Source organism: Pyxicephalus adspersus, chromosome 8 (genome assembly GCF_032062135.1).
Source record: "Pyxicephalus adspersus chromosome 8, UCB_Pads_2.0, whole genome shotgun sequence".
In the NCBI taxonomy this organism is placed as follows: domain Eukaryota; kingdom Metazoa; phylum Chordata; class Amphibia; order Anura; family Pyxicephalidae; genus Pyxicephalus; species Pyxicephalus adspersus.
The window spans coordinates 7,100,922-7,124,606 of NC_092865.1; the positions used below are offsets into that span (position 1 = coordinate 7,100,922).

Consider the following 23,685-nt stretch of genomic DNA (forward strand, 5'->3'; position numbering starts at 1 on the left):
GATATATTAATTGGCTTCCCCCTTAAATTGTCCTTATACTGTATTAATGACTATGGTAGGGACGTTAAATTGTGAGCGCTATCTAAATATTGTGTATTAATAATAATCGATCATGCACCCATCCACCAGTGCATGGCCACCTTATTAGTTTCTAATTAAAAGAGTTAAAGCGTACCTAAACTCCAAATTTTCACTTTACATAAATGGGTAAACAACCCTTAAAAAAGGGTGCCGCACCGCCCCCTAATTCTCGATCGTCTAGGCACTCAAGAATGAATGGGAGTGCAGAGCCTCCAGGATACCTACGAGCATCTCAGGCATGCGCAGAAGGAGCCTTTTTGTGCAAATATAAAAATTTGCTGATCTCAGGCATGAGCAGTTAGATCTGTTGTTTTTTTTTACCATCTACGTCACCTGATCTCACTTTTTTTAGGTGCAACACCCTTTAAAAAAAAAAAAAAAAAAAAGTGCAGCCCTGCTCTCTAATTCTGGGCCACCTAGAATGAATGGGAGCGCAAAGCCTCCCGGATACCTACGTCAGGCATCCCGGGAGGCTCCTGGGCGCTCCTTCTACACATGCTCGAGCATCTCAGGCATGCGCAGAAGGAGCCTTTTTGCTCAAAGAGAAAGATTTGCCGATCCCATGCATGCACAGTAAGATTGTGAAATTTGTTTTATCCTACGTCACCCGATCTCGCGCCTGGGTTGAGTGACGTAGGATGAAGAACCCGGAAAAGAAGACGAAGATGGCGGCGCCCGGAGCGCTGGCTCTGGGACGGATGCCGAGACAACGTGGGACCAGATGCCGGACACCCCCAGAGTGATCGGACTGCGCTGCGGGATTGAAGGTGTGTTTTTGTTTTTATTTTTGAGTATTGCAGAAATAACTCCACACCGCATGCTTGTGTCAGAAATTAAAATTAATCTTAGATTGTTAGCTCTTCGGGGCTGGGTCCCCTCCTCCTCCTGTGTAAGTATCTGTGTGTTATTTGCAACCCCTATTTAATGTACAGCGCTACATAATATGTTGGCGCTATATAAACCCTGTGTAATAATAATAAAGTGAATACAGAAGGGGAATTCTTCTAAGTGTGCAATGCTAGGAGCTCAGTAATATCTGCACCCTCCTCCTCCTCCCATACAGGGCCCATTGTAACTAAACCCGGCACAGGAAGTTGTCTCCTTGTCACCCCCTGGGATGTGGGTGTGGCAGCAATGCATGCTGGGTAAGGGACACGTGCTCTGTGCCGCATGAGCCATTTTGGAGGGCTGCAGCTCCAGCATGGGTCACATCGCAGGGCTCTGCTACAGGTAAGGGGGCTTTCTGACATATTTGCATAGTTTTCTGAGCACAAATATACTTTGTATCAGTTTATTGCCTGGAAATGTTAATTCAGTACAATGTTACAGATTTCTGCAGCAGTCCAGCAATCTTACAAAATGCTTTTATTCTTGTTGCTTCTATCAGTAAATCCTGTGATGGTAATGACAGATGTGAATTGTTGTAGCAGCCTATCTATTGTTCAGTTATTTTTAATTAATAAATTCCTAGATTGTAAGCTCTTGGGGCAGGGTCCTCCCCTCCTCCTGTGTCACTGTCTGTATCTGTCTGTATCTGTCTGTCATTTGTGACCCCTATTTAATGTACAGCGCTGCGTAATATGTTGGTGCTATATAAATTCTGTTTATTAATAATTTAGACGCTCCACTGCGTTAAAACACTTGCTGTGCTTTATATAGCAGGAATAAGCTGCTTTATGCTGAAACGGGACGCTTTATTGCGGGGCGTGCAGCACCATGTGCTCCAACACAATGCACGAGCAGAGTGTCAATCCAAACCCACAGAATGTTTTTGTGATCTGGTGAATGCAGCAAAGCATGCTTTATCATAATGCATCTTAAAATTATTATTAATGAACGGGATTTATGTAGCACCAACATATTACGCAGCACTGTACTTAATGTAGGGGTTGCAAATGAATACTGACACAGGAGGAGGAGTGGACCCTGCCCCGAAGAGCTTACAATCTATTAGGTGGGGGAATTAACACACAATAGGAGGGGAGCTAATGTATGTTATAAGCTGCAGAGAGTTTTTTTTTTTTTTTTTTAATGGCACCCCAATGCGTTTACATTGTAATCTCTTCTGTACAGGGTCCTCTCCTGTGTCACTGTCATCTGTCTAATCCCTATTTAATGTACAGCGCTGCTGAATTTGTTGGTGCTATATAAATACTCTTTAATATTAGAGTACACATGGTAGTAGGATGGATTGGGTTTTTCTGTGCTGACAAATGTCCAGCATGTAGCAGCCTCCTACAACCTCTTGCCAAGGCTTATTACAATTTTACTCTTTACTCCAATTGCAAGGGAAAGGGAGACCGAGGAAATGCTCACCTCTGTCTGCAGCAGACTTGTCTTCCTAGACACTGAGATTTGTAATGATAAAAGGTGGAGATTGTTTGAACAATGTTACAGTTGCTGTATGCGATTATAGGTTAGGAATTCATTTATTCTTATTAGGTAATAAATTAGGTTATCAATACATGTCCCTGATGTGATTTCTGTCCCTCTCTGTGTTCTTTAGGTTTCGGGAAGCCACAAGAGACCAAACACTTCTGCCAACATGGTAAGAAATTCACCGCACAAATGCCACTTCTTGTGACAGCCAATGAAATGTCAGAGTATTTTGCATGGGCAATGGGGTGCAGGATATGCAGACGTTGCATTTTATTCTAGGCTCGGCTCCAATACTTCTGTGGTCTGGCTGTGATGACAAACTTGCCCTCTCTGAACTTCTTTGATGTCAATTGTTCTGTACTCGTATAAATCTGAGCCAGACCCGGGGGTGAGAGGTCCTTTCCATCCATATTCTATGACCAGCTGTCTGTATATGAGCAGAGAGGTCTCTGTTGGAGTTTTTGGTCTACTTTTGGAATGTTTTTGCACCAATTTTGGTGCTACATACAAAGCAGCCCACTTAAAGTGTACCTGTCAAAACCTGGGCAATACACATGGAGCACAGGATGATCAAATACATTGTATGGGTTATGTTCAGTGAAAATGATCTGTAGAGGTAGCCAAAGTATTGTGCATCCCCACATTTTGTTTCTTTACATACGTTCACATAAGTGCCTGAACTAAAATGCCAGGCAGTGTAATATTCCCTGCTCAGGTCACCTGTTGACTACAAAACATATCATTTTATATATCAGGTTAAGGTAATCTGTAGCCGTGCTATTAATAATAAACGTTATTGGACTTTTAATCATACAATAGGTTTGCAGTGAGGTGCTGAGACTGATGTGAGCGATGGCATATGACTGTCTGCTTGTTAGGTGGACTTTGCATGCTCAGGGTTCTCCCCAACCCCTTTTAGCTGGGCGCACCACCCAGCACTTTTCAGTAACCACTCGGCTGTTTTTCGGTGGTTACTGGAAAGTTGGTCCACAATACAGGGGCTCCCACCCACCTACAGCTTCTTCCCACCCAGCTTAAAAACATTTCTGGGGAGAATGCTGATGCATCCACCTACTTTATTACTATTAAACAGGATTTATATAGCTCCGACATATTGCGCAGTGTTGTACATTTATATACCGGTTGCAAATGACAGATAGTAACGCGAGAGGAGGAGAGGACCCTGCCCAGAAGAGCTTACAATCTAGGAGGTGGGGGAAGTATCACACAATAGGAGGGGAGATATGGAATGGTGGGAAGTAGTGAGGGTTTAGGGGACAGAAGAACAGGTAGGTGAGTTTGAAAAGATGGGTTTTATGGCTCTTTTACACAGGCAGAAAGCCGAAAAGGATGAGGAAGACCATTCCAGAGAATGTCTTGGCCCAATCACTGAAATGCAGGCTTGTATGAACAGCTAGTCGAATCCTGCAGTCAACCATGGGATAAACAAGGCTTTTCTAGCATTCAGTTTCCAATCTCTTGACATCTGTATGAATCTTCCCTACACTGTTCTGCAGATTTGATATGGTCATTGAACCTTGTCACCCTAGTATATTTGCTCTAATGGCAGGATCAGTGGATTAAAATATGCATTAAAGCTTAAATAAAGAAATCTAATGCAGCCTGCACATTTAAGAACACGTAAGATGCAAGGTTACACTTTTGGTATTGATACTCTTTAAGAATTGACAAGCCAGTAGTAGATTAGTCATTCAATCTTGTTCTTACATGTATTTCTCCTTTTATCTTTTTAGACCTGTGCAATACTTAGCAGACTGAATACTTCTGAGCCGCATGGTAAGTAAAACCTCCTCTTAGCTGGATCTGTGTAAGCGATGGGTCGCTGTACTGTGAGCTCCAGGTCAAGCAATGATGACACACTTGCCCTCACTGAGAACATTGTTCTATAATGAGAACACCTTCGTACTCAAATAATCTGAGCTTGACCAATGTTTGCCAATGAATGGCACCCCAACATATTGCACTGGAACCATGCTATGTTAATAAATATACAGGGGAGGATCAGGTAAAGAATGGAGGCTCTGAGTGCAGTAAAACCCTGAGCTCTACTCCTTCCCTTTATTCCCCAAGCTAATAGGTGCTTGTAATAGAAACTTTTAACCCAGCATACCTTACTGCTCAATACTTTGCATTGATGAGCGCTGTTTAATCCAGCTTCATAAAACATTCTTAGAATACTGAAGTGGCCACCTACTTTGTTAATAATAATAAACAGAAATTATAGAGCACCAACATATTAAGCAGTGCTGTACATTAAATAGGGATTGCAAATACCAGACAGATACAGGAGGAGAGGACCCTGTCCAGAAGAGCTTACAATCTAGGAGGTGGGGGAAGTATCACACAATAGGAGGGGGAATATGGAATGGTGGGAATTAGTGAGGGTTTTAGGAGACAGAAGAAGACGGGTAGGTTAGTATGAATAGATGGGTTTTAAGGGCCCACTTACATGACAAGAAAGCAGGAGAAAGCTGATTAGGACGAGGAAGACCATTCCAGAGAATTGCTTGGCCCGAACACTGAAATGCAGACTTGTATGAACTGGTAGTCGAATGTTGAAGTCAACTATGGGATAAACAATGCTTTTCTTTTACATGTATTTCCTTATTTATCTTTTTAGACTTCTGCAATACTTAGCAGACTGAATACTTCTGAGCCGCATGGTAAGTAAAACCTCCTCCTAGCTGGATCTGTGTAAGCGATGGGTCGCTGTACTGTGAGCTCCAGGTCAAGCAATGATGACACACTTGCCCTCACTGAGAACATTGTTCTATAATGAGAACACCTTCGTACTCAAATAATCTGAGCTTGACCAATGTTTGGCAATAACTGGCACCCCAACATTTTGCACTGGAACCATGCTATGTTATTAAATATAAAAGGGAGCATCAGGTACAGAATGGAGACTTTGAGTGAGGTAAAACCTGCAATTCTAATTCTTTCCTATATACCCAAAAGCAAAAGGTGCTGGGAATAGAAACCTTTAACCCAGCACACCTTACCACACAATGGTTTCCATAGATGAGCATTGTTTTACTGCGTTTGACATTCATTTTTGGTGCACCTACCAAACACAGGCCAGCAGATCTCTATTTACTTGAATGGTGCAGTGCTAATCATGGTTGGGGGGGTGCAATTGGATTCTTTGAATATAGCAAGCCCCCAGCATTGAAGGGCATCAGATTTAAATGCACTTGACAACATTGAGGTACACGATCCATAAGATTTACTTAATCTTTCATTTATATATTATACCATGCATTGCAGTAATGCATCTTAACATGTGCAATCTCACAATACTCTTAATGTAATGGCAGTCAGATTAAAAAAATTCATCAGTTTTAGTGGTATGTGTAAGGGCTTTAATGGACTGTCTTTTTCTTGTCATCTGTGACAGCCATAAAATATGACATAAACTGCAGCAGATCCAAATATCTAAATTGTATTTTCCTTCCAACACAATACAGGCTCCTGAATCTAAACCATGAAGGTGATGAAGCTTCTATAAAGATGGAATTTCACGTGTACTAGGAGGATGGGAAAGTCTGATTTCTTAACGTAAGTAGTCAATACGCTTTAATGAATGTGTAGCTAAAGCCAAAACATTTTTACCTTTTAACCGTTCGATACCTTATCCAATATAGGAGGTTTTGGCTTTAGATATACTTGAAGGTTGGGTAGCACGAGAGCGATGGGGGTCCATTTAATATATATGGTCTGGCAATGATGACAAACTTGCCCTCACTGTAATCTGTGATGATACATTTTTTGTACTCATCTTACCCTGAGCCAGACCAAGGGGTTGATTTTAGACACAGTCTGACTTGTGCTGCAGATCTTCTGTATACAAAGTGATATTTCTCTGTACAATGAGATTATAGGTCCCCTTGCATGTTCATCCATAATTCATAATACAAATTTATTATTGCAAAAAAATATAATTGGATAAAGGTCAGCACGGTGGCTCAGTGGTTAGCACTCCGGCTTCTGGAGCACTGGGTCCCAGGTTTGAATTTCGTCCAGGACACTATCTGCATGGAGTTTGCAGGTTCTCCCTATGTTTTTGTGGGTTTCCTGTTAATTGCATTCAAACATGCAGTTAGGTTAATTGGCTTAGACTTTCGATTGTGAGCCCCTTTGAGGGACAGCTAGTGACATGACCATGGACTTTGTACAGCTCTGCGTAATATGTTGTTAAGATATTCGCTCTAAACAAATTATCAACAATGCAGTCCCGAAATTTCTTTCTGCACAGCAAAATGACTAAGCTATCCCCATGTTCAACAACAAGGCATTCCAAGTACCCAGGGATCATATCATTTTCTAGTACAATTCATTCCTGCAAGAGAACCTGTAATATATAAGGAACCTTAACATTGCAGATAAGCAGTTATGATGTTCAAAAAACCTATAGGAATTTCTTTGTCATTGCCATACATATTCTTACATTAGTTCTCCTTTTCTTATCTTTAGATCTGGTTATTTCTGAGAAGTCTGAAGACATCCGGCTCACCAGGTAAGCAAAATGTTGAGCTGCAGTTATGAGTAACTGCTCCTTGTATTGTGTGAGCCCTATTTCCAAGTCAAGCAATGACGACACACTTGCCCTCACTGAGAACGTTGTTCAGTAATGAGAACCCCTTCGTACTCAAATATTCTGAGCTTGACTAATCTTGGGCTACATACACATATGCAATAAATTCTAACGACTGCACAATGCATGAACAAGTGCTATACAATACAGTATTTGGATACAATCCAAATACACAACACCCGTAATCGCTGTTGATAGCGGTTCCATTTGCTGGTGGGCTTTTGATTGCTGCAGGGCAGTTTTGGGACTTCCATTCATCTGTCTTTAGTATATCTTACCAAAAAATCTTTTGTTTTTTTTTTCCTATTCAGTAAATGGTTACGGACGCATGCAGAATGTCATTTCAACCAGATTTAAATGATTTGACACCATAGATTTGGCTGTGATGGAGAAGAGGATCATCTGGATGCCTTGCCATTGGTGAATTCAGTGTCCTGGCTATAATTCTAACATTTGTGGTTCAATACTTTGAAATCCAAAGTACCTACAGATAGTGGTAAGCCTGCTACACCCGCAGGTCATCAAGAATTTCAAGTCCTGCATTTGGCAGCTGGTATTGTTCTTATCGCTTTGTTTTAAGGGCCATTAATATTTTGGCGCAGCCTTTGTGTTAAAGCAGCACAGGTGTTTTTAATGGGTTGCTGGTCCATAACAGCACAAGGAAAAAGACTTGCAATTCAGCCCTTACACTTCCAATGCAGTGTGCCCAAATGCACTATGGTGACAACTAATGTTGTTCGTTAAATGCTTTGTGATACCTTGACCTGTTATGTATATGGAAAATTTAAAATGAATCTTGTAAATTTGTGTATTTTGTGAAAATAAAGAACATGCTATTTTCTAATGCAAAGGTTTTTCTGTGTAAAACACACAAAAAAAACACTCGCACAAACCCACGGAGATCAACCAAAACATTAAAGCCTCTGACATTATTATTAATAAACAAGATTGATATCGGGCCGACATATTACACAGCGCTGTACATTAAATAGGGGTTGCAGATGACAGATACAAACAATGACACAGGAGGAGGAGAGGACCCTGCCCAGAAGAGCTTACAATCTAGGAGACATGAGCAGTGAATAACAGATTATCTGGTTACAATAGTTTCTATCAAGTGGTGTCATATATATGGCAAGAAGTGATATGTTCTGCAGGAAAAATGGGAATTGTAGGGAGCTACTAATGACTGCCTCACTCATAACCTCGTCACATGAACATCTCCAAGACTTTTCTAGAGCTTCCCCAACTCTCTGGAATGGTCTTCCTCGTCCTATTTAGCTTGCTCCTACTTTCTGCTAAAAGAGCCCTTAAAATCAATCTTTTCATACTAACCTACCCGTCTTTTTTGTCTCTTAAAACCCTCACTACTTCCCACCATATTCCGTATCTTCCCCCATCTTAGATTGTAAGCTCTTTGGGGCAGGGTCCTCTCCTCCTCCTGCGTCACTGCTGTTGTTTGCAACCCCCTATTCAATGTACAGCACTACATAATATATTGGTGCTATATAAATGCTGTTTATTATCAATAATAACAAAGTAGGTAGCCGCTTCAGTATTCTAGCCAGAATGCTTTATGAAGCTGGGTTAAATAACGCTCATCAATGCGAAGCATTCAATAGTAAAGTATGCTGGGCCAAAAGTTTCCATTACCAGCACCTGCTCATTTAAGAGCACTCAAAACAAAAATTTTTTCAGCCTCACCTACCCATCTTCTTCTGTCTCCTAAACCCTCACTACTCACCCACAATTCTATATCCCCCTCGCATTGTGTGATACTTCCCCCACCTCCTAGATTGTAAGCTCTGCAGGGCAGGGTTCTCTCCTCCTGTGTCACTGTCTGTCATTTGCAACCTCTAATGTACAACGCTGCATAATATGTTGGCGCTATATAACTCCTGTTTATTAATAATAGGTCAGAGCTTGTCAAACATGTCAGGGCTTGTGTGGTGTCCATGATATGCAGTGATTAATACTAAGGACAAGGGGAAGCAGGAGTATGGGCACCTAAAGCTGATTTGATCTCAGAGCAGAGCTACTGCATTATAATTTGCTGAAACTTATAATGCCACCTGTAAGAGGAATGTGTGCGTACACACCATGCATTGCAACTTGCTGCAGATCAATCGGATAACCATCCTCTCCATCTCCAAAATCTGCATACAATGAGCATGTAAGCCATAGAACTGAATCATTTAGCAATACAAAACAGTGGCTTACTTTAAGGAATGCAGTTTCTTTTAGATCATGTGGATAACAGGTGTGTGCATAGGAATATGATAGCAACAGAATGCACTAGTGGAAGAAGGCAGGTTGGGGGAGAGAGAATATTATAAAGGATTTACTGCTAATGTCATTGTGCAATATAGCACAGGACATTTTATGAGGTCTTAGGGAGTCCATGCCTTAACAGGTCAGAGCTGTTTTTGAGGCATTATAAGAACGTACAAAATATCAGGCTAATACTTAAAATGTTGTTAGTGATCAGTATAATATACACTACAACTCTTAAATAAATTATGTAGATGCAATTCCTGATTTCTCCACCAGATGGCAACATGTTTTCATTTTTCTTTTCTCATTTATGAAATTTAAAAAACTCTCCTGCAAAGTCCTAAATATTCCTAATGCTTCAAAAAATGCTGGCAAAAAGTTTAGGCAAAATTAAGGATTCCTCTATACTCTTTTTTCCTTATTACTTGAATTTGCAGAGCTCTAAAACTTTAACATGAAACTGCAGCCAATATGTTTTCTAATATTGGGTAGAATGGGAAAGGTGTAAAACCCTTGTCAGGTTTTTATTGCAATATCTGAGCCCATTGGAGGTATTTGCTCTCTCTTTCATTTGGAACCCATATTTATTGTACAATGCTGCATAATATGATGCTGCTATATAAATACAGTTTATTACATTTTTGGTTTAATATATTTTTAGTTTAGAATAATAATGTAAAAAAATATATAGTTATTAAAATAATATGATAGACTGACGATTATATCCTAATAATGACAAGTGCCTGAAAGTAAAAGAAAATTAACGTTTAAGGCTTGCACAAATTCTTGATTTTACTGCCAAAGAAAAACAGTTGTGATCATCTTGGGTAAAATTTTAGCATCCTTGCAAGTTTCCCATAATGTTGTTTAGCAATCCACAGGGGCAATAAGCAAGTGACTGCTAACCAGGACTACCATAGTCCCTACAATAGGAAGCTTCCGGCTCTTCCTCTCCTCTGCATTAAACTGCTCAGTAGCTGCACAGTGCTTCTTCCTAAAATTGTCCCCCCCCCCCCCCCCCCCCCCCAAAAAAAAAGTCAGTCTTCTATCTCCTAAACCCTCACTATTTCCCACCATTCAATATCCCCCCTCCTATTGTGATACTTCCCCCACCTCCTAGATTGTAAGCTCTTCTGGGCAGGGTCCTCTCCTCCTCCTGTGTCACTGTCTGTATCTGTCTGTTATTTGCAACCCCTATTTAATGTACAGCGCTCCCTAATATGTTGGCACTATATAAATCCTGTTTATTATTATTAATAATAATAATAATAATGGTTTCAAATGACATTAAGCATCTGATTAAATGCTTAAAATGTTTTCAACTTTACAGAAATTCTTTAACTCCTTCAGCATGTTTATTTTTATCTCTCGGTTTCTTAAATTATTCTACACTATCGCAGCGTTCAAATGAAACAAAAATAGGAATTTACCTAATATAAATTTTTTAAAAAGTGAATGTGTCCCCTTAAGGATACAGCGGAGGAAGTCATTAAATCGGCGTGTCGTGTGAATGTGCACAGAATCCTTGGCTCGGTCTTCCAAGTTGTGGGTCATGTGACTTCCTAATTCCAGAAACAGATCTTCACAATTAGGCTTTTTATGACCTGGAATGTGTCAGATGGGGCTCAGTTGTCGGAAATATGAAAGCAGGATGCTCTGGGCCTGAGTTTTGGTTAAACAAGCTGTGTTGATCCAAGGATTTTATGGGGAGGACGGTTCCAATGTCTGTTTGCAGTGTTCATATTAACAGGTCAATGCAAATATCGGCTCGGTGAAGGTGAAGGATTATGGGAGCGAGGTCAGCCGGCTTGTACATAGATCTTGACTGGCCCTCTTTGGGGTCAAATTCCTCCGTTCCCCCTCCTTCTTTGTCCATCGTCCCTTTTTTTGGAACCAGAAAGCCAGACATGTTATACTATACTAAACCTATATCCCCTTCCTATTATGTGCTACTCCCCCACCTCTTAGATTGTAAGCTCTTCGGGGCAGGGTCCTCTCCTCTTCCTGTGTCACTGTATCTGTCTGTCATTTGCAAACCTCTATTTAATGTACAGCGCTATGTTATATGTTGGCACTATATAAATCCTGTTTAACCTTTCATAGAACATTTTAAATTATTGCATTTCTTTGCTGCACAGGACACATTTTTCACTGCAATTCATTGAGGTTTATTACAATATCATTTGTACTGTAACACATGTACAGCACTGCGTAATATGTTGGCGCTATATAAATCCTGTTTATTAATAATACCACATCAATGAATGTGGGCCTGCCTAATCAATTTACCACGTGTCATTACCAACATTTTTTTCATTTTGGTAGAGTAGGAAAGGGTTTAATCCATGATCAAATTTTTTGCTGTCTCTGTACCCATTAAGAAGATTCACCTTTTCTTTTTGTCCCAGTGACCCTTGTCTCCAGGACCACAAATAGCTCTCACATATTGAGCCTGATTTATTAAAGCTCTCCAAGCCTGGAGAGGATACTCTTTCATCAGTGAAGCTGGGTGATCCAGCAAACCTGGAATGGCTCAGGCACAGGATTCCAAACATTTGCTAGCAAAAATAGCAAATCCATTCCAGGTTTGCTGGATCACCCAGCTTTACAGATAAAGGTGTATCCTCTCCAGCCTTGGAGAGCTTTAATAAATCAGCCCCATTGACTTGTTACCATGATAGGAATAGGAATGTTTCAATGAGATTTTCAAAGGATATTCCCATACTTTGGAGAGATCTATTTTCAATTTTTGTTGTGTCTTAGGACAATGATGTGAAGAAAAATCTCCCCAATTGGACAAAATTGTTGATAGCGCTTCTCACTGATATAATAAAAGCTGCAGGAAGACAATGCATTGGACCAACAATTTATACCAAATATTAACCTAAAGTTTGTTCTCCACATGCATAAGGAACTTCTCCCTGAGGAGGTAGCGTCAAATCCGTTAATGTTTACTTGTTGGTTGGTTTGGCACAAGGTTAGGGGAAAACACCTTTTGGAATTTCATTTTTTGCCGTATTGGGGTAATTGGGATCTTCCACACTTATCACATTTCTCTTTATTACAAAAATGGCCAACTTTTTATACTTAAACAATTAAATCTTTGGTGGATGTCCCTACAAAGCGGCCTCTTCAGTATGAAGCTGCGGTAGATTTCCCTTTTTGAGATCAGCGCTATTTGTTTTTATGCAGCTACAATCATATACGTCAAGGGTACTAAGGTCCCTTTCAGCTAAGGACTGGAAGAACCCTTTGGACAGTTTGTTGTTAAAATGTAATCCCCCTAGAAAGGCTATCACCGAAAATTACAAGACAATTACATTAGCTCTGGACTATTCTACTAAAACAACAGGCTTGGTCAAGAGGTCTAATTACTTTCCCAATAAAACAGCTACTGATATCTTGACAGCATTTTCGAGGGCATTGTTTGCTCTCCCTTCAGCGATGTATAGGGAAACGACACTTAGAATTTACCATGGGGTGAATATTCCCCCATACCTTGCATACCAGACTTCTGATTGTTCTAAATGTCTCACCCTCGGCCAGATTTGTACCATACCTTTTGGAATCGCTGGAAGATTAAAAGATTCTGGCAAGAGGTGGCCCACTATGCTACTACTTTCTTAATTAAGATGGCATGGGCCATCCTAGGTACATTTAATTTATAAGGGGCAAGGATTACTAAAGGTGGACGGAATTTGTTAGATATTCTTTCCTTGGTGGCCAAGAAAACGATATTACATAAATGGTTAGACTCACACCCCCCAACCATCAGGCTTTTTAAGGAGAAATTGGAACATGTTTTTTTGGATTGGCTTGGATAGAAGCGTCCTTAGATAAGAAAAACAAGGTTAGAAGTTTTATCAACACATGGGAATCCTATATATAGACTCGGTCTTGCTCAATAAAAGGTCACATTGTGAATACTTTTCAACATACTGAATGGTATACTCAGACAATCCGCGATAATGATCCTCCTGTTGTTATAGATGCTGTTTAAATTGGAATTGCCTATCATTGTTTTGTTTGAATTTGACTGTTTGCCTGAGTTTTTTCTTTGTTATAACCTTGAACGTGGTTTTGTTGTTTTTGTTATTGTTTTTTATTGAAACATCTTTTAATAAAAAAATGATTTAAAAAGCTGCAGGAAATCAGATAGAGCCTGACTCATTCCCTGGCTGGAGGATGTCCAGCATCACCTTTTATTATTATTAATATTAATATTATTAATAATAATAAACTGTATTTATATAGCACCAACATATTATGCAGTGATGTACATTAAATAGGGGTTGCAAATGACAGACAGATACAGACAGTGACACGGGAGGAGAGTACCTTGCCCCGAAGAGCTTACAATCTAGGAGGTAGGGGAAGTATCACACAATAAGAGGGGGATGGGAGTGATGGGAAGTAGTGAGGGTTTAGGAAAAAGAAGAAGATAGGCAGACAATGACACATGAGGAGGAGAGGACTCTGCCCCAAAGAGCTTACAATCTGAGAGACTAGCCCTTTTCTGCCCAGTTTAAAACAGAATTATCACCAAAAAAAAAAACTTACCTTTACAGGTGAAAAGCTATCAATCCCGTTGGGCACAGGGCACCGCTATCTTCTTCCAAGTTCTTCTTCCATCTTATACAGTGCAGAGCGAGATCGGAGGATGTGCTCTGGAAATTGTGCAAACAATAGTCTGTCATCTGCAGAAGGAGCATTTATTGGGATATAAAAAAAAAAAATTGCCGATTTCACACATGCGCAATGAACTCTGCACTCTTCTTTCCAATCTACGTCACACGATCTTGCACCTGCCCAGTGAAAGATCCGGTTATGTAAGAAGAAGGGCAAAGAAGATTGTAGGGTCCGGCGCGTCTTCGGATACCGAGACCCGGGGAACCATGGATCTTCGAAAGTAAAGGTGAATGAGTCTTTTTTCACAATTTACTTCCACTTTAAGGTATGCAATGAGTTTAAAAATATTTTATGTATTTCATTAGCATATTAAGTTATAGATAGTAAGTCAAGTTGAAAAAAGACATAAGTCCATCAAGTTCAACCACTAGGTAAATAAACATATCCCAGATATAAAACCCTATAAGACATAGTTGGTTCAGAAGAAGGCAAAAAAATAAACCCTGGTACAATTTGCTCCAATAGGGGAAGAAAATTCCTTCCTGATCCCATGAGGCAATCAGATGTTCCCTGGATCAGCAGTCTCTGTTATCTTTAGTTTAAAACTTTATACCCAGTTACTTCTAGAAAATCACCCAGCTTTTATTAAAGCAATCTATAGAAAGTAAGGACAGAACAGGAAAGTAAAACTTAAACAATTTAAACTTCATCATTAAACAAAGCCATGCTGATAATGCCTCATCCTACAGTGTAAATGGAGCAGATTTATGTTCTGGTTCATTATAACCGATCCACACTAACGTTTGGCCAAAATCATGAATTTTACGCCTCTGCAATAGAAAGGAATATCATTTTGTTCAGTGACCTTGGCTTGACGCAGTGCTCGCCCCACTGGAGCTACATATCTCCAAAGTATCCTTTTAACTCTGTCCAGAATAAACAATGTTGAGATAAAAGCCCGGATCTGTCTTGACATGTTCCACAAATCAGCCGCCTGTGCAATAACAGCATGTAAAATTCACCATATTGTCATTATACGGCTATGCTGGTGGGTGAATGATGCTTGCCAAAATTTTATACAGCCAATAGCGGTCCCTATAGTACAGGAAGTCTGCGCCATTAAAGCCAAGGTTTTCTTGATTTTATATTTTGGCTACATTTTACAATTGCCTTTTTTATTGTTTTATGAATTCTACTTTATAGCTAAACTTCAGTCAAAAGGTTTTAGATAGAGTGTGGTTGACTTAAATTGAATTAAACCCTGACATTAAAAAATGGCAACCAGGCCGGACCTTTATAGCATAAAGGACAGGTGATATCAATTCTGCAATAAAATACCATTACTTGCCTGATTGCAATTAAATGAACTCACCTGTCCTCGATCCAGCACGCACCCCGCCATATTCACCCGATCTTCTTCCTTTAGTCAGGTCTTCAGCCCTCTTGATTGGCCAGGTACGGATGATGTGGGAGCTGATTCAGCCCCCCAATGCCATGGCATGCTGGTGTACCCAGCAGATTCCCAGCATTGTATGCAGAGCTGCATATGTCTATCTCAGTGTTTTAAGGTAAGTTAGTTTTATTGCAGCAAAGACATCTGTCCATTTTGCAACAATGAACCTGCCTGATTTGCAAAACTATAAATCCACTTTAAATATTTATATTGCATCTACAGGGTAAGCCTTTGGGGAGACTTTCCCTCACTTCCTGTTTTTGTAAAGCCCGTACAGGAAATAGGGGTTAAGATCATCACTAGTCCAGGAAGCCATGGACAGCAAAATAGTCAAAACGCAAACCCTTCCTCGCTTCTCATATGTGTTTTCTGTGCACCCAATAATTGCTTCTGCTTGATCAAACAAATTTATTTGCATGTTAGGGAAATGTTGTAATGGCTATCAGTATTTATTGTAATGCCAACATAATATGCAGCGCTGTACAAAGTCCATAGTCATGTCACTGGCTATCTCTCAAGACGGCTGACAATCTAATGTCCCTATCTTATTTCATGAATAAAGTCTAGGGTCAATCTTGGGGGGAAGCCAATAAACCTAACTGCATGTTTTATGGGAGGAAACCCACACAAACATGGGGAAAACCTACAAACTCCATGCAGATAGTGTCCTGGCTGAGATTCAAACCTGGGACCCAGCGCTGCAAAGGCCAGAGTGCTAACCACTGATCCACCGTGTTATATATATACAGTGATAGCCAAATATTGGCATCCTTGCATTTACGTCATAAAATGCACCTCCCAGAAATTGTTGCAATTACAAATGCTTTGGTATTGTCATGTGTATTTCTTTTGTTGGCACTGGAAGAACAAAAAATCTACGATATTCCACACAAAACGTCAAAAATGTCCTGGACAAAACTAATGGCACCCTCAACCCAATACTTGGTAGCACAGCCTTTAGAAGAAATAACTGATTCGCTTTCTGTGACAATCAATCTCTCTATTGGAATTTTGGACCGCTCTTCTTTTGCCGGTTGCTCCAAGTCTTTCGGATTTGGTGGTCTGTGTGTAACACATTGAGCATGGACAAAATGATAGAAAAGCACGGACAATCCCAAGGCTACAAGTCCATCTCCAGAAATCTTAATGTGTCCACTGTGTGCAACTTTGTAAAGAAGTTTACAGCCCATGGCCCTGTAGCTAATCTCTCTGGAAAGAAAAAGATTGATGATATGTTACAAAGAATTCTGCTGTGTTTTGGAACTGCTAACCAATGAATACCGATCAGTGAATTGATCTGAACAGTTGTTCAGACTCGGCAGAGGAGCTGCTTGGTTATAGTAAATTATAGATTTAAGGAAATTCTGTGGGCTCCATTTATAAAACAGGGAATCTGACATTCTCTCAAACATTCCCTGGTGAAATTCAATTACTGCCATTGACTTGGAAGATTTCCACCAGGAAAAGTTTAAGGGAATGTCAAACTCCCTGTTTTTTAAATAGATCCCTTTATGGCAGGGGTGTAAACTGCCTGTTTTTAAATAGATCCCTTTATGGTAGGGGTGTCAAACTCAGGCCCAAGGGCCAAATTCTGCTCCCCAAAGTAACTCTAAATATAAATTGCAGCTGGCCCGCCTTGCATTGAAAAAGTCCCGCTACTACAATTCCCGGAATCACTCGCGCCTATAGACCAGCGGCCTCTCTGCCTATGCGTAGCCCCGTTTGGACTGTTTTATAGACACACGGAATTGTAGTAGCGGTGCTAATTCTCTATTAAAGGTTTGTTCCAGATTGAACGTTAAGCAAAACTTTTTTGTTTCCATATGAAAATGTTATATATCTAATGAGAAGGAAAAACGTCCACAATTTTTTCAATAAACTTCAAGTTTGGCCCGCGACTTTGTCTAGGTTTTTAATTTTGGCCCTCTGTGTATTTGAGTTTGACACCCCTGCTTTATGGCGTTTTAATGATTGTTTAAAAGCAAAGACTGTATACAGTTAAAAAAATAAATCCAATTTATTTCCCCTTTACAACCTCAAGGTGTGATTGCGTTCCCTTATTGCGACATTTAATTTCGGTTCTGTGATTGAAGGTTTCCTCCATTTGTGTCCTAAATAAATGTTGAATCAAACATTGATATGACAAAAACTCTGTTTAATGTCTTCACAATGAGCACACACACATGTCTTCCAGAGAAACAGAGGGTGCCCAGCGCTCAGATTCCATACAAAACACAAACTATTCCATTGTAACTTTTTTTCCACATTCTGTAAAATTTTACTCTATTTTATTTGTTCTTGGGTAAAACAGAACCGCAAAAAAATAACAACATTCCAGCAACGAGAACAATATAATTTTTAGCACATGTTTCCGAAGTCTTATTATTTCTTTCTCCAATGCCGTATTTGCATTTTTCTCTGTAGAAGCTGAGCGTTGTTTTGTCTTTGTAATGCAGATTACATTTATGTTTATTGGCAATTCCTAGCCAGATGTTTTTAGGATTATTTGGCAGACTGGAGAACCTACGGAGGCTCTTGGGTGCTCCTTTGAGATCGGCAAGTTTTTTCCCCAATCTATGTCACCCGATCTCGTGCCTGCACAGTGCTAGATTGGGTGATGTAGGAAGAAGAATCCAGAAGAAGAGAGGAGAAGATGTCGGCGCTGGCCCTGGGCCGAGCCGAAGATGGATACGGGACGATGCGGGACCCAATGGAAAAAACCTCCCGACGGATAGACTGATCTGCGGGATTGAAGGTAAGTGTGATTTTATTGTTTTGGGTTTACTTCTGCTTTAAACAGGAACCTCTGATCCCTCCATAGTTGTTTTCGTTTTGATCCTGCGCCATCCTGGAATCCACTTTAAGCCCGGTGTGAGGGAAGCGCCAGGCGCTGCCACCTTTGTACTTTTGTTTTTCTTCTTCTGGCTACGTCACCCGATCTTGCACTGCGCAGGTATGAGATCGGGTGACTTAGCCTGCTGTAAAAAAAGGGTGCCGATCCCACTTCACATGCGTGAGATACCCCTCCTGGGATGTACGTGGGTATCCCAGGAGACTCTGCACCTCCATTCTGTCTTTAATGCCGTGGCAGTAAAGACAGAAGGGGTGGGGCTTCATCTTTTTTTGTTAAAGACAGAATGGAAGTGCAGAGCCTCCTGGGATACCCACCCATCCCAGGAGGCTTCTGAATGCTCCTTTTGCGCATGCCGATCTCATGCCTATCTTTGCGCAAGCGTATCTCACGCATGTGAATGAAATCGGCACCTTTTTTTACAGAAGGCAAAGTCACCCGATCTCATACCTGCGCAGTGCAAGATCGGGTGACGTAGCCAGAAGAAGAAAGAAAAAGTACAAAGATGGCAGCGCCCGGCGCTTCCCCCACACCGGTTCCAAAGTGGATTCCAGGATGGCGCAGGATCAAAACGAAAACAAGTATGGAGGGATCTGAGGTTCCTGTTTAAATCGGAAGTAAACCCAAAACAATAAAATTTACACTTACCTTCAATCCCGCAGATCAGTCTATCTGTCGGGAGGTTTTTTCCATTGGGTCCCACGTCGTTCCGGTATCCGTCTTCAGCTCGGCGCAGAGGGAGCGCCGACACCTTCTCCTCTTTTCTTCCGGGTTCTTCTTCCTTTATCACCAGTAACAACATGGCAGTAAGGATAGAAGGGGGGGGGGTCATCTTTTTTATTAAGGGGTTGTGTCCCCTTTTATGTAAACATTTTGGTGATAGGTCCACTTTCTCCCCATTCTGTTGTGCGTGCCGCCTTCTTTTTTGCCTTGTTCCAATCTTTGACCATCTTGATTGGCTGTGTGGGGTTGCCCGTGCTGGGTTAAATTTGACGGTAAGTTGACGGAAGCAATAAGTGGCATGAGAATGCTTATTGCAGAAGGGACATTGCCTGTTCATTTCTGCATTAAAACTCTGCCTGATCCCTATATTTTTAACATTAGTTCCACTTTAAATACACTCACCTGTTCCTTTTCTATTTGTGGGTACCGCCATCTTGTTTTTCTCCCCTTTCGGCTTCCAGATCCTCGCCCCGATTGGCCAGGCATAAATGATGTAACTCTTGCACGCATATAGGGATACCCAGCTAGCTCATGTTTTTTTAGAGATGTTGATGGGCTCACAATACTTTAAATTGCTGCAAATATATATATATATATATATATATATTTTTTTTTTTTTTTGGGGGGGGGGGGGGGGCATATAGATGTATATAATTCAAGGCAATTACTTGCCTTTAAATCTTGATGTATAATTTAACACAACAGGTTCCCTTTAAATCCACAACATCCAATAAAGTATTATAAAATAAACTCGCTCTTGTAAATTTACCAAAAAACGGATTAAGAATTCAATTCTCTGAACCTTCCCAGGAACAATAGGGGGATTCATTTTTGCCATAGTTTCCTTCAATGCATAAATACATAAAGAGATAAATAGTTTGGCGAACGGCCCAGCTGCGTTTTGTCTCATTTATTTTTTCATAATGGTATTTTGTACGAGAACCAACTATTTTTAGAAAGAGCTGAAAATCTTTCAGTTTAGCACAAAAAAAAAAGAAAGCAAAACAAATGCTTAATCTGCATTATGATATACAGAATGCTAATCCAAAAATAGGGAATGTATTATTTGGAAAGAGTAAAAATGCATTCCAGCTCCAGATGAAAATTCATTTTAAAGGAGGATGATGGGAGTTATCTATTGTCTGTGAGCAGGTCAATAGGAGCCTGTAGGGGGACTACAGATCCCAGCATTCAGTATCAGCCTATTTAAAATGAACCTATGACAGTTACTTTGTTAAAAAGAAAGGTGAAACTAGGATACAATGCATACATGTGATTTTATACATATATGATGTATGAGTTCACCTACTCATGCCATGATAGGTACAAATTGATCAGGCTGGGGAATTATGTGGGGTCTGTCTGATTTGCTGCAGTTTCAGTTGCATGTTGTGAGAGTCTCAAAGTGTGCAGAGAAATCAGAGTAAGTCATTCAGTCCAGGAGGAGAGCTGGACCAACTATGTAAAGGTAAGGCTAGAGGGAAGATTTTATTAGGGGAGGCTGGAGGGCAGATTCAATAAAGGGTAAACTGGAGGGCAAATCTGATAAAGGGAAGGCTGGAGGGCAGATTTGATCAAAGGTAAGCTGGAGGGCAGATTTAATGAAAGAGAGATCTGGAAAAAGGAGTTAAGGAAGGGACATTTAATGAAAGGGAGGCAGACCTAATGTAGTGAAAAATGGAGGACAGATTGAAGGAAAGGAGGACTGGAGGGCAGAATAAATGAAAAGGAAGGCAGATTTAGTTAAGGGAGATCTGGAAAGATTTATTAAAGGGGAGCAGGAGGGCAGATATAATGAAAGGAAGCTAGAAAACTGAATGAATGAATGAATAGTAGACTGCAGGGCAAATATAATGAAGGGAAACTGGAGGATAGACTCACTAAAGAAAGGACTGGAGGGCAGATTTAATGAAAGGAGATCTGGAAAAGATTTAATGAAGGGGAAGCTGTAGGGCAGATTTAATGAAGGGAAGACTGGAGGACAGACTCAATGAAGAAAAGACTAGAGGGCAGATTTATGAAAGGGGAGCTGAAGGGCAAATTTAATTAAGGGGAAGCTGTAGGGCAGATTGAATAAAGATAGGACTGGAGGGCAGATTTAAGGAATGGAAAACTTTAAAGCAGATTTAATGAAGGCGAGGCTGATTTATTTAAGGGGCAGATGAAGAACAGACTGAATAAAGATAGGCCTGGAAGGCAGATCTGGAAAGTTAAACAGGAGGCTGGAGGGCAGATCTGGAAAGTAGATTTAATGAAGGGGGTAGAGGGCAAAGCTAAGGAAGGGGAGGCTGGAGGGCAGATTTAATGAAGGGAGATCTGGAAAGCAGATTTATTAAAGGGGAAGCTGGAGAGCAGATTTAATGAAGAGAAGACTAAAGGGCAGATTTAATGAAGGGGGAGGTAGAGGGCAGATTTAATGAGACATAGGCTGAAGGGTAGATTTAACTTTTATTCTCGGGGTTAGATTTTTTTGATGGGCAGTTAGTGCTGAATGTTAAATCCAAATTGGAAATCTGCATTTCTATATAAAACATTCCATAACACATAATGGTTTTCCAACAATATTTCATTTCTCTGTTATAATATAACATTTCTTTATATGAATATTATATGACCGGCGTGCATTTTAATTGAGCAGCCGTTGGGTTTGTTCAGCGCCGAGTGTCACCAGAAACTGACAACTCCAATCCTTTTTATTTCTCATCATCCGCGAACGTCTCGGAAACATAAACTTTTATTCCCCCCATTGCATAAAGCGAATTCTCTGCAGACTGACTGCGATTCAAATGCGATACCTGGTCTGCATTTCATTAATTACCGACTTTGTTTGATGGCGTCATTAGCGCTGTCACTTCGGCCTGTCACGTACAGGGAAAACACTCCCCAGTTTCAGCGCCGTGCATTGTTCTCTGTCGTTTTCTGTCTATCACAATCATCTCGCCAGCTAAAATAAAAACATACACTGCAAAAAAGTAAAAAAAAAATAACTTGAGTTCCGTTTCCATGACAGTAGAGGATAAAAAAATTGCAGAAAGCCTGGAACCGTTGTGGGCCTCCTGGGTGTGCGGTTAATGGAGAAAGATTGTATATTGTGCTTCACGTTAAATGAAATCGGTCTGTGTTACATTCTCGCTCCAGTTAGGACCGTGTTATGTTTTTTGTTTTTTATTGGCTTTTTGTTTTAAAGGAAACTCCAGACTATAGATTCATAGATACTGTATATGTGTTACTGTGAATTGCTGTAACTTGGAACCTGAGATATACAAAAAAATGAAAACTTCAAGCTTAACTAAACATAAAATTAAACAAGGCAAACTCTAACAGCAATCAAGTTCTTAAGTGAATACAAAAAGCCTATAGAAGCAATGTAGTTGACAGAATATTTGTTTCATGAGCCAAATGTGTTTGCACACTGCACTACAGATATTTTCTCTGAATTCAGCCAATGGGAGAGTCACTTTGTGACCATGTGACACCCAAAGTAGATCCCAGGCTACAATTCCCAGCATTTCACGGCAGTACAGTGGAAACCCTGAGAGCATGAGGAACTGGAAGTAGGTAGTAAGAAATTGTAGGACCTCCATTTGGTAATGTAAAACTAACAGGCAGGAAGGGTCCTGGTTGTGTGAGTAGGTGCACAGCTACAGCCAATCACAGCTACACAATAGAGGGTTTCTGAGTTTGTAAAGTTTGCCTCCAAAGGTAATACTTATACAGTTAGTAAAGTCCCACTTTGAACATTTGGGATTCAGATAGATGGTTATTGCATAAAGCTACAGGCAATGTCCCTTCTACGTTTACTGTTCCTGCCTAATTGCTACCCAGCTGTCAGATTTTGCTAAGCTGCACATGAGCCGCATGCACCATCCCATCTTCCCTTGCGCATGCTAGGATATAAGGAACTCCCACACGCCTGCGCATGAGTTATGTCATCCCGGCCCAGCCAATCAACATGGCTAAAGATCATCTCTAGGAAGAAATGAAGAAGGAAGATGACGTAAATCAGCACCAGCTGAACACCATTGGACTGGACCGGCTTCCTGATAATGACAACGGATAATGGATTGCGCCTGAGCAATGTCAGCCTGCCTTGTCTCCAGAGCAGAGGTGCATGTGGCTGCCTGACAAAGCAGGAGGACAGTTGGAGGGTTGGGAGTTACATCCCTTTTTAAATTCACATGTCCAGTAGATGTTAGACTATGTATACACGTGCAATGGTTCTCTTCTGATAATCGGCTCAGGGCTGATATCGATTCTGGGGTGTGTACAGTGCTTTCTCCCCTTCACTGGCATTATGATCATTCGTCATCAGTCTTCTGTGGATCTGACGGTCATTGGGACAATGGACGACAAACAATCAAAATGCAAGAGAAGGGGGAGGGCACAACAGGGTGCTGCTCCGTCGTTCTCCCCTCCCTTCTGCATAGAGCAGAATGGTGCTGAATGTACAGCACTAGTTTATGCATCATGAAGATCCTTTCCAACAGCAATTATTGCAAATGTGTACTTAGCATTAGACTGAAAGAGGGAGCGGCAGCATTCTGAGCCAATCAGACACTGCTGCTTGCACATGTACTGATAGGGAACATGCTGTGGGGCCAATTGACACCAACAGCATTGCTCAATGCAATCCCAAGACACGAGGCTGGCAGGGTATTTATGTAAGGAGGGTCTAATGAA

The 23,685-nt window shown here is 40.7% G+C and overlaps 1 long non-coding RNA gene and 5 other non-coding genes across 6 annotated transcripts; all 6 read left to right on the forward strand.

The window, feature by feature from the left end:
- The first annotated feature begins 1,206 nt into the window (after positions 1-1,206).
- On the forward strand, positions 1,207-7,925 carry LOC140336365 (uncharacterized). Its single transcript, XR_011921877.1, has 7 exons — positions 1,207-1,311; positions 2,588-2,629; positions 4,215-4,257; positions 5,102-5,144; positions 5,949-6,039; positions 6,955-6,997; positions 7,387-7,925. It is a non-coding gene; the product is annotated as an uncharacterized lncRNA (long non-coding RNA).
- LOC140337524 (small nucleolar RNA SNORD103/SNORD85) lies at positions 2,763-2,841 on the forward strand. Its single transcript, XR_011922066.1, has one exon. It is a non-coding gene; the product is annotated as a small nucleolar RNA SNORD103/SNORD85 (small nucleolar RNA).
- Positions 4,323-4,406, forward strand: LOC140337520 (small nucleolar RNA SNORD103/SNORD85). Its single transcript, XR_011922062.1, has one exon. It is a non-coding gene; the product is annotated as a small nucleolar RNA SNORD103/SNORD85 (small nucleolar RNA).
- LOC140337521 (small nucleolar RNA SNORD103/SNORD85) lies at positions 5,210-5,293 on the forward strand. Its single transcript, XR_011922063.1, has one exon. It is a non-coding gene; the product is annotated as a small nucleolar RNA SNORD103/SNORD85 (small nucleolar RNA).
- On the forward strand, positions 6,198-6,275 carry LOC140337523 (small nucleolar RNA SNORD103/SNORD85). Its single transcript, XR_011922065.1, has one exon. It is a non-coding gene; the product is annotated as a small nucleolar RNA SNORD103/SNORD85 (small nucleolar RNA).
- Positions 7,065-7,148, forward strand: LOC140337522 (small nucleolar RNA SNORD103/SNORD85). The gene has a single exon (XR_011922064.1). It is a non-coding gene; the product is annotated as a small nucleolar RNA SNORD103/SNORD85 (small nucleolar RNA).
- Positions 7,926-23,685: the final 15,760 nt, after the last annotated feature.